The sequence below is a fragment of the Tupaia chinensis genome, unplaced genomic scaffold (genome assembly GCF_000334495.1).
Source record: "Tupaia chinensis unplaced genomic scaffold, TupChi_1.0 Scaffold000273_1, whole genome shotgun sequence".
NCBI lineage: Eukaryota > Metazoa > Chordata > Mammalia > Scandentia > Tupaiidae > Tupaia > Tupaia belangeri.
The window spans coordinates 1826667-1838290 of NW_006159755.1; the positions used below are offsets into that span (position 1 = coordinate 1826667).

Below are 11624 nucleotides of genomic sequence, written 5' to 3' on the forward strand. Positions count from 1 at the left end.
TTCTACTCAGCATGAAAAACTCTTGTATGGTTAAGTCAGTAGATCTATGTTCCAAAGAATGGAATTTCCCACAATTTTCAAAGTTCAAGTCTGGGGCTGCCAGTAAAGAGATACCCCAGTGTCTGATCTTGGCTTCTTGGGATTAGAATGACAGGAGGTTGGAGCCAGAGCCATGAGTCTATTTAGACTAGAATTGCAATCAGAAGTGAAAAGAAACAGTTGGTGCCAAAACTGCATAGTCACCAGAGGGGAAATACTGCTCACATCCTGAGGAAAAAAAATTTGCTGATGCCCTATGTGCAAGGCATGGTCAGAACCTAGGCTAGGTTTGACCAAGCTTTGGTGCCAGATGACTTTTCTTTCTTTCTTTTTTTTGAGAAAGATTTTTGCTATAGGGTGCATGTGTTCGCTAAAGAGACAGAAAACAAGAAATCACCCCCAGTGGGGTGGCCATGCTGTAATCCCTTCTCTTCCATTCTCTTCTTGGGATTTTGGGCATGCACACACATGCACCCTGCATGAGTTTTAAGCCACCAGTTTGAGACTAAAACTGCTGTTGACTACATGGGAGTCCAGCGATGTAACCATTACGCCATCTGCTAGTCTCATCAGATGACTTTTCTAAGTAGGCAGGAAACCCACCTGGTGAGACTCAGGTTGGTGACACAGAAATTTAGCTCTCAAATATTCAGAAGGTCTTTCTAAGATGCAGTCACCTCCCTATAGACTGAGAGCTAGGGAATCAGTGCAAAGGAAATGAAGGACATTTGCTGGAAATGACAATCCAGGGAGGAAAGTTCAATGCTGTTCTACAAGTGGCTGCCTGAAAAAAAGAAAAAAAAAAACCCTTGCCTAGCTGGATTCTAGTTCTAGTTCCTATTAATCACTGGCTGCTCACTTCAGAAATGAATACGGCACACTGATTACATCATTTGAAAATAAAGTTAGACAGCATAATCCAAAATAACCACATAGCAGTGTTGGTTCAAAGATTTCACAGGTTATTTTCCAATATTGAGTATTCTAGCCATGGTGACCTTGTGCCCTTAAGTTGATGAGATCTTGAAGATGAGGGGTCAGTCTCTCAACCACTTTTTAGGAGACTACAAATCATGATTAAAGGAAGAAAAGTTAGAGGCAGAATGGAATAGGGCAAAAGACATAAGACTTGGACTGGAGGACCAAGACTTGGGTCCTACTTCTGCCTCTTATTCATCAATAGACCCTGAGAAGCCACAAAAACTCTTAGTTCTACATCTAAAATGAATATATCGCCTATCCCTGGGATTGTTGGGAGGGATTAAATGAGATAATTCTGTCAGGCTAGCCTTGTAGTGAGGCAGTTAAATGTCCAGTGCACAGGGAGTTGGATCCCAGATGGCCAACTCTGGTTCAAATTCCTGTCCTGGTGGCTTGAAAAACACACCAGGCACGTGTGCATGTGTGCCTACAATCCTGATAGGATGGAGAAATGGAGAACAAAAGGACCGAAGCCTTCTTCTAATCCCTCCCCATCTCTCTCTCTCTCTCTCTGGTGAGAACATACCCCTCTAGTGATTGTTTGGAAAATGAGATAATGTTCATAAACTCCAAAGGATTATATGAACAATACCCTTTATGATAGACTTGAAGAGTTTCTCTCTTGTTTTTTTTGTTTTTTTTTTTTTTTTTTTTTTTTTTTTGCTTCGACATGATGGTTTTGCTATGGAGTATATGTATTCACTAGAGACAGACCATGAGAGAAAGAAAAGTGAAAAATCACCCCCCAGGGGGATGGACATGATGCAATCCCTTCTCCTCCAGTCTCCTCTTGGGCTTTTGGGCATGTACACACATGTGCCTGGTGCAATTTTCAGCCTGTGGGGCCTGGGACTTAGCCATGGGATCCAATCACCTTAACCTCTACTCCACCAGCTGCCCTGAAGTTTCTCTCTCAAATTCAGGAGAACAAAACTAATTAGTTTAAATTTCAGTACAAAAACTGACAAATCCTAGCCAAAAGCCTTTCCTTGAAAACACCCAAATATTAGATTTAAATAACATGTAGACTTGGATGTTACAAAGAGTACAATTTTTCAAGAGTTCAGTCATTTGTTTCACATACAGAAACATCTGGGTCAGTTCACAGAACTTCAAGCAGGACTGAATGTTATGTGAAGATAATGATACTGACTACTGAGGTATAAGAAAACACTGTGACTAAATATATCTGATACTATTTGATGAAGCTGTCCTCCACAAAGTTGAAGAATAACTTCTTTAAGAATTTATTCAGTGAGCTGGGTGTGGTGGCACATGCCTATAGTCTCAGATAAGCAGAACGCTAAGGCAGGAGACTGAGACATAGCAAGATCCAGCCTTTAAAAAATAATTTATCCAAAATACATTTACTGAAGAGATCTAACATGACAGGCTTTGTAACCACTAGTAAGTATGGGCAACAAAATAGGGAAATCCCAGTGATGCTATGAACTCAGTACTAATGTATTAGAAATGAGAATGAGGACAGATAACCAGCTTCTCCTTCCTCTTTCAAATATCCTTGGCCGGGCCCAGCTGTGGTGGTGCTGGTGACAGGACACCACTCTGCATGATACTGGAGCCACAAAGGAGACCCAGCTCAGGTCCTAGGTCAAACCGAACATGGTAGGTACCTGTTATCCTAGCTCTCTGGAAAGCTAGAGAAAGGATCATGGCATGATGAGACATTATCAAGGAAACATGCTTATCTGTCTCTCTCTTTTTTTTCTCTCTTTCTTATGAAAGAAAAAAAAAACTTTTAAAAAGGGCTTGGTTGGGGCCCAGCAGTTAGCATAATGGCTATGTCGCTGGAGTCCCATGTAGTCGACCGCAGTTCGAGTCCTGGACCCAGTGGCTTAAAAAATCATACTGGGCACATTCGCGTGCATGCCCAAGACCCCAGAGGAGAATGGAAGAGAAGGGATTGTGCCGTGGCCATCCCCCCAGGGGGTGATTTCTCACTTTCTGTCTCTCTATCTCTCTGTCTTTCTGGTGAGCACACCCACCCTATAGCAAAAACCTCTAAAAAAAAAAAAAAAGTCCTTTGAAAGCCTTTATTTCCAACTAGAGACTCATGGATGCAAATAGCTAGAAGTGCCCTTCATGTTAATAACATTTTAGAGGAGACATGAGGGAAGTAACTTCACTAAAGAAGAATATGCCTTCCACAAAGTCACATACTCCAGTAAGGAGCCAGGGTTATTCCCTATCCCAAATTGTTAATACCTTTGGCTTATGCATTTTTAAAAAAATCTATCTATCTATATCTATCTATATCTATCTATATCTATCTATCTATCTATCTATCTATCTATCTATCTATCTATCTATCTGTTGCAATTCTCAAGCCAGCAGGTCTGAGACTTGAAGTGTAGTCAGCTGTGCGGGAATTCAGTGCCTCAACCACCATATCACCTGCTGGCCTTGGCCCATGCATTTTCAACTACAACATATCACCTTGTCAGTCATTTTATTAAAATGTAAGCCTCCTGGGGTCAGCAGGTGATTGGTGGTTAGAGGCGCTGGACTCCCACATAGCTGACTGTGGTTCAAGTCCGGACTTAGTAGCTTGCTCTCTCTCTGTCTCTCTCTCTCTCGTTGTCTCTCTCTGGTGAGCAAACATGCCCTATAGCAAAATTTTAAAAAAAGAATAATAATAAATAAAATAAATAATTCTTTAAAAAATATATAAGCTTTCTTACTCTCATGACTCTGGGTGACTCAAGAAAAACTCATTCTGGGTACAAAGACATCAAACCAACATGTAAGATTTTCTTATTAAAGGTTTTTAGAATTATAATTTGGTTCTGTCAAGGATTGCATTCACATTTATTTGAATTCAAGGTCTATTTTCAAAAGGAACTATTCTCAGTATCCTCGCCTTGCAGGGTAATTAGGATGATTAATGAAATAATGCAAGTATAATTGCTTATTCTAGTGCTTACCACTAAGTTACCTAGTGAAGTCTTTTTTTTTTTTTTTTTTAAACAAAATGTTAACATGCGAGACAGGAAGAGACGGATCAGCTAAGACTACCAAGGATACTTCCACACTTCTTGATGTCATTCTGTTTTCTCATAAGTTTCTTTTCCCTCTTTCTGGTAAGAGATACCGTTAAAATGTCATTGACATTTGTGGAAGAGATTAGGGAATAGATTTGCCCTTGGACCTATCTCAGATTTTGTTTTGCTGTGGAGGTGGTCTTAACTAAATTTAATAAAGAGCTATGAAGATGCCCTGAAATGAAATCAAAAGGCCTTGGTGGACAATTCAATAAACCAATAAGGAGTCTATGTTAACCTCCTACGTTACTCTGCACCTAAGTGGATCTTCATCCTAAATGCTAAGGGAAAACTACTTTAAATCAACTGAACCAAGATTGTGTTCCTTATTCTGGAAAAGTAATGGTTTCTCATCTCACCACCCTGTCCAGTTATTATGCCTTGTTACATGAAGACCAAGCTATTTATTAGCATTCATATCATGCTGAATTCACTGCAGCACTCTAAAAATTTTACCAACTCCAAGAAAGCATTTGGATATAAAATAGCAGGTAATGAGTTTTACTTTTTTTTGGCTACATCATTAGGTGAGCTGCCCCAAAGCAGTATAGGCAAGATTAAAAAAGAAAAAAGAAAAGAAAAAAAAAAAAAGATGACAATGAAGAAGCATTAATAGTTTCAGAAAAGCAAATAATATCCCTAGCTAGAGAGAAAGGAAGTACTTTTTACAATTTTGAATTGTAAACTCTGAATCTGATGTACATTATCTTAAGGGTCTTAGTGATATAAGTAAAACAGAAAATTGTGAAAAGAAAGCTCCCAAAATATACAGCTTTGTTCTTGGCATGAAACTGGCAGATTCGGAAGAAACTAACTTAATAAGAAAACAAAATGATTTTCTATATGAAGATAACAAATTTCACTTGGGAAATTTAAAATATTTTACTAACTTTAATGCAATTTGGGTGAGATATTGGGGAGACGAAAACACGTACTCACTAGGTTTATAAAAAGGTATACCAGCCATGAAGAAATAACCTGATTTGATCAAGGTCATACATTCAGGGCAAGACTATAAAACTCAGATGTATTGTTAAAGCAAGGTAGTCTAGTCAAACAAAAATCGTCAAGCGTGTGGTTACTTTACAAGGGTCTAGGCTCAATATTAGCATTAATTCTTCATATGTCACCACATGAGCATAGCTCTAAAATAACAGAATCAGGCTAATTATTGCTAAGAAATAGAAAACTCTGCATTCTGAAAAGTCACTAGACCATAGGAATCTAATGGTGAATACGCCTTGGGAGAAATAAATCTTGTTTATAAAGCACTTTCAGTTTAAACAATGCTTTCATATCTGCTATCTCACCTGATTTAAAAACATCTACTAAAACAGGCAGGGTAGATTCAGCTACCTTACACATGTGCTAACTGCTTTTCTATTTTTAACCTGATTTGATCCTCTCAATCATCCATCCATTCAACATTAGTTCATTCATTTCACAGATACCTGTGTTCCTACTGTGTGCCAAAAACTAAGTACTGGAAATATGGGACCAGCAGTTGGCGTAATGGCTATGTCACTGGACTCCCACGTAGTCGACCGCAGTTGGCGTCCCGTACCTGGTGGCTTAAAACTCATGCCGGGCGTGTGTGCGTGCGTGCCCAAGATCCCAAGAGTAGAATGGAGGAGAAGGAATTGCAGTGTGGTCATCCCCCCTGGGGGGTGATTTCTCGCCTTCTGTCTCTTTGTCTCTCTCTCTCTGTCTGGCAAGTGCATACGCCCTATAGCAAAAACAAACAAACAAACAAACAAAAAAAACCTAAGTACTGGAAATGAAGTGGGAAATAATAAAAACTTAGTTTTTGCCTGCACAGACCAAATAGTCACAATACAGTTTTAAGTGCAATGACTGTTACAAAAAGAAGGGTAATACAGGAACATATTACAGAGAAACCTAACCTAGACTTAAGTCAGGGAAGCATACTGTTAAGTAAGTGACTCGTTTCTTTTTTTTTCTTTTTAAATTTTATTTATTAATTCATTTATTTTAATTTGGCCAGAGAGAGACACAGAGAGAAAGAGGGAAAGTGAGAAAGCAAGCCACCAGGTCCGGGACTCAAACCATGGTTGACTATGTGGGAGTGTCCAGGGCCTTAACCACCATGCCACCGGCTGGTCCCAAGTAAGTGACTCATTTCTGAAGTGTAAGCTAGGAAGGCACAACTGGACAGTGGATGTTGGGTCTGGGATAGGTACAAAAAACGACAGTGCAAGAGTTCTTATTGGGAGAAATAAAGACACTCACAAAAGAGAGAAGGTATGGTTATCTGGTCAAGAAAGACAGTGATGAAATGAGACTACATAGATAAGTAGTGGGTCAGTCAGCACACATGTGAAAGCCTACTATGCATCAAACACTACTCTGGGCACTGATACAATTAGGTAATAAGGGGCATAATTCATTGTCTTCTTTTTGGCTGTCATTATTTAATTGCCAGAATATACACACTCATCAGAGAGAGAGAGAGAGTGAGTGAGTGAGTGAGTGAGTGAGAAGAACAGCACTCCTCAATTTGGCATAGTCATGCCACAATTGCTTGTGTTCCAGATTTTAGCCATGCACAAATATACGCCCAGCTGGAATTTTAACCACAGTTGGCCATGTGGGATCCAGCTCCCTTAACTACTAGGCCACGGGGCTGGCCTATAATTAATTCCTTGTCTTTAATAGCTTACACTTCAGGAGTTGTGGAGGGCAACACTAAACAAATAAATAAATGTAATTTGAGGTACTCTAAGCAGTTTGTAGAAAATAAGTGTTTTTTTCCCCAGAGAGTGTGTGCTTTTGCCAAAGAGACAGAGTGAGGGAGAGGGAGAAAGCACCCTCCCAATGGGGTGTGATCATGTGGCAACCGTTCTTCATTTTTCCACCCTATCAGGATTTTAAGCATGCACACAGATATGCCTGCCATGTTTTTCAAGCCACTGAGGGCTGGGATTTAAACCATGTGGTAGATCATGTGGGATCTGGCTCCCTCAACCACCAGGCCATGGAATAAAGCCTAAACAGGCTTTTATAGGGCTAGCAGGTGGCATGGTGGTTGAGGTGCTAGATTTCCGTATGGTCAACCACAGTTTGAGTCCTAGGCCTGTAGACTTACTTTCTCACTTTCTTTCTCTGTTTGTCTTTCTCTGGTGAGCATATATGCCCTATAGCAATTGAAAAATAATAACAATAAACAAAATTAAATAATAATTTTTTAAAATAGGCTTTTATTATAAGTGGCTACTTTAGCTTCTGTGGCGAGTAAATGCCTTTCAGAAGGGATCATAACTGAGTTGAGGCCTTAATGGAAAGGAATCAAAGATCAGAGGAATAAACATTCCAAGCAGGAAAAAAAAAAAAGTATAGATGTCCTGTGATGGCCAGTTTAACAGGAACTTAAAGGTCATGTATCCAGTACATACAAAGTGAAGGCAGGGTAAAAGATGACATCAGATTGTTAGGTATGGGCCAGATCATGTAAAGCTTGAAGGCTATAAAGAGTGATGATTGTATGCTAAGGGTTTTTATAAAGGGAAGAGGCATGATTTGATTTGTCCTATAGAAATATCCAAATATCTGATTCCTAAGGGGAAGATAGACTGTAAGGGGACAAGAGTACAAGCAGAAGATCAGCTAAGAAGCTTCTGTAAATAGCCAGGAGAAAGAGGCCGCTGATTTGGATTTGGCGTTTTGGTAGTTAGTAAATAGTTGGATTTGAGGTATATTTTAGACAAATTGATGGAATAGATGTGGGAATCAAAGATGTCTCGTAGATTTTTGGCCTTTGCAATTATGTAGATAATGGTACATATGCTTTTCTGAGATGGGAGGGCTAGGAAAAAGGGATCGTGATGTGATAAGACTCTATCAAGGGTATGTCTGCCTGTCTGCCTGTCTCTCCCTCATATGGGCCTATTCTCTATGAATAAAAATTAGAAACTTTAAAGAATAGTGAATTCTACTGCAATACTTTTTTTTTAAGTAGAGATTTTTTTAAAGAATCATTTATTGAGACCAGCAGTTGGCATAATGGCTGTGTCGCTGGACTCCCATGTAGTCAACTGTGGTTCAAGTCCCGGACCCAGTGGCTTAAATTCATGCTAGGGACATGTGCGTGTGTGCCCAAGCTCCCAAGAGGAGAATGGAGGAGAAGGGATTGCAGCATGGCCATCCACCCAGGGGGTGATTTCTCACTTTCTGTATCTCTGTTTCTCTCTGTCTTTCTGGTGAACACATGCGCACTATAGCAAAAACCTCACCAAAAAAAAAAAAATTATTTATTATGGGATCAGCAGATGGAGTAATGGTTACGATGCTGGAATCCCACGCAGTCGAGTACTGGACCCAGTGGCTTACTTTAGCTTCTGTGGCGAGTAAATGCCTTTCAGAAGGGATCATAACTGAGTTGAGGCCTTAATGGAAAGGAATCAAAGATCAGAGGAATAAACATTCCAAGCAGGAAAAAAAAAAAAGTATAGATGTCCTGTGATGGCCAGTTTAACAGGAACTTAAAGGTCATGTATCCAGTACATACAAAGTGAAGGCAGGGTAAAAGATGACATCAGATTGTTAGGTATGGGCCAGATCATGTAAAGCTTGAAGGCTATAAAGAGTGATGATTGTATGCTAAGGGTTTTTATAAAGGGAAGAGGCATGATTTGATTTGTCCTATAGAAATATCCAAATATCTGATTCCTAAGGGGAAGATAGACTGTAAGGGGACAAGAGTACAAGCAGAAGATCAGCTAAGAAGCTTCTGTAAATAGCCAGGAGAAAGAGGCCGCTGATTTGGATTTGGCGTTTTGGTAGTTAGTAAATAGTTGGATTTGAGGTATATTTTAGACAAATTGATGGAATAGATGTGGGAATCAAAGATGTCTCGTAGATTTTTGGCCTTTGCAATTATGTAGATAATGGTACATATGCTTTTCTGAGATGGGAAGGATTTGAGGGAAAGGGATTTGCGTGTGTGTTGGGTGGGGGGTAGACTAACAGATCTGTTTTGGTTAAGATTGAGGCCTATTAGATATCCAAGTGGATATGCTGAGGAGGCAGGATCCTAGTGTGCAAGGGATGGAAATCAGAATGGAAATAACAATCTGAGTCATCGGAAGCTATTGGAAAAGATGAGATCATCTAGAGAGAGTATAGCTAGATGAGGCCTTTCTTATAAACCAGGTTATGGATTGTCGAGTCTATCCTAAGAGCAATAAGAAAGCTCCAAAGGGTATAATGACATGACCAGATTGTTGTGAGTTGATTAAAAAACAAAACAAAACAAAAACCTCTGGTTGTAATGTGGGAAACCACTTGGAACAAGAGCAGATGAAAGAGGTAAAAGACAGCTAAAAGACCCCTGTGGTTCCAGACAGAAGTTGATAGCAGCCAGGTCTGTGGTGATAAAAGAGGAGATGAAGAGAAGTGGACTGATTTAGAAGGTGCCTGCTCACAATTTGGTGACTTGATGAGGTGAGGGAGAGGGAACAGTTAAGGATGACTTCTAGTTGCACGAACTGACTGAAGTGACACTTGTGAAACAGGAATCTTGGAAAGTGATTTGATCTTTTTTTCTTTTTTTTTTTTTTTAGTCAGAGGGCACATGTGTCCCTTAGGGAGAGAGGGAGAGAGAGAGACAGAGAGACAGAAAAAAGTGACTATTCCACTATTTCACTTCACCTCCACCTCTCCCTCATTTTGAGATTTTTTAAAAAATTATTTTTTAAAATTTGACCAGAGGACAGAGCGAGAGCGAGAGATAGCGAGAGAGAGAGAGGGAAAGTGAGAAAATAAGTTGCAATGTCCAGGACTTGAACAAAGGCTGGCCATGTGGGAGTCCAGCTGCCTTAACCACTGCTACCTGCCAGCCATTTGGGGATTTTTGAACAGGCACGTGGGCATGCTTGGTGTGCTTCTCAACTGATGAGTCTGACTTAACTGAGAGGTCGGCCACGTGTCATACTGCTCCCTTAACCACCCGGAAATGATGCTGGCCCAGGAAAGTGAAATTTTTTTTTTTTTTTGGAGAGAGATTTTCACTGTAGGGCGTGTGCGCTCGCCAGACAGATAGAGAGAGACATAGAGACAGAAAGCGAGAAATCACCCCCCAGGGGGGATGGTCACGCCGTAATCCCTTCTCCTCCATTCTCCTCTCGGGATCTTGGGCACGCACGCACATGCGCCTGGTGTGAGTTTTAAGCCACCGGGTCCGGGACACGAACCGCGGTCGACTACGTGGGAGTCCAGCGACATAGCCATTACGCTAACTGCTGGTTCCCATGGAAAGTGAATTTTTGAGGGAAGATATTGACTCCACATTCGGATATCCTAAAATTGAGGTATTCATGAGGTATCTGAAGAGAAAGTCCAGGTAGACTGTTGGATTTTGTAGTAGGTTTACTACTGGCAGATGTGCAGATGAAGGAACTAGTCTTCCAAAAAGTAAGGCATGTTCACTCTGCAAAGTGTACCTGCTTACATGTTTCCTCCCACTGTCCCAAATGCCAAGATTTGATCAAAGACCTGGGGAGCTTGGTAGAGATCTGAGGACCATGACTCAAATATTTCCTTCCAAGGTGAAATCAAGCATCTGAAAGCCAGAAACTCATGGAGATCATTAAGACATGATGTGACAGATGTTTCCACAGAAAAGAAACCCTGTGTTCGTGACAAGCGCTAAGCTTGGGCCTGGGGGTGTTGACAGATCAGAATGCACACTTCCTTAAGGGGCAGTTTTGTTGAGGGTGGGGCACGGGCCTCAGGAGGATGGCTCTACGCCCAGGCAGCATTACGTGCTGGGTGTGGTGTGGGAGTAAGAACGGTTGTTGGAGATGGCCAGAAGACAAAGGTTCTTGCCCTCTCTGTGCTGGTCACTCGACTGGGCCGAGGTCCGTAATAACCTGGGAATGGTTCAGATTCCACCCGCTGGAGCTGGAAGCCTCTGTTGCTCCTGCCATCCCTTCCCTCCCTGCTGCCCTCAGCTCGCCCTCATACCCTCCTGCCTGCCTGCAAACCTGCGTGCCAGTCCCGCGGCCTCCAGCTCGAGTCTCTGCGGTGTCACTGCCTGGACCTCGGGGTGCCGAGTGTCCCAGGTGACCTAGGCAGGCGACCGCGGGGGCTGGGGGTGAATACACTGCAGCTGCCGAGTGGTTGTGGTGGGGGGCGTCCCGGGGCCCGAAATTTCCCTCAGAATAGAAGAAACGCAAAGCCAACCTCACGGAGCACCAGGTCTCATGTGACGTTACCTCTGCCCTGGGGCTCCCAGGCTAGGCCCGGCGCGGTCTCACACACTGACTAGGGGCCTTTCGCGCCTCAGAAAACTAGCCACGGCGGAAACAGCCACTAAGAAATGCTCCCTGAAAACGACGGGCGCCGTCTTCGAGCGAAGATCCAGGACTAGCAGGCCCACACACCCACGACCTCAGAGCGCGGCCGCACACAAGGCCTTCTGCGCACGCGCAGCTGCGCTCCCCCCTTCTCGCTCCTCTGCCGGGCGCGCGCTCCGAAGCCTAGCCGCGGTCTGCGCGTGCGCGCCACTGCGCCGCTGGGCCGGAG

The 11624-nt window shown here is 42.2% G+C and overlaps 1 protein-coding gene across 1 annotated transcript in view; it reads right to left on the reverse strand.

Moving 5' to 3' along the window:
• Positions 1–11404, reverse strand: part of MAJIN (membrane anchored junction protein) — a 39844-nt gene extending 28440 nt beyond the window's left edge. Inside the window, exon 1 of the mRNA XM_006149857.1 lies at positions 11315–11404. The gene's annotated coding sequence lies outside the window, so the exon portion shown is untranslated. The remainder of the gene's footprint in view (positions 1–11314) is intronic.
• Between the last annotated feature and the right edge of the window lie 220 nt (positions 11405–11624).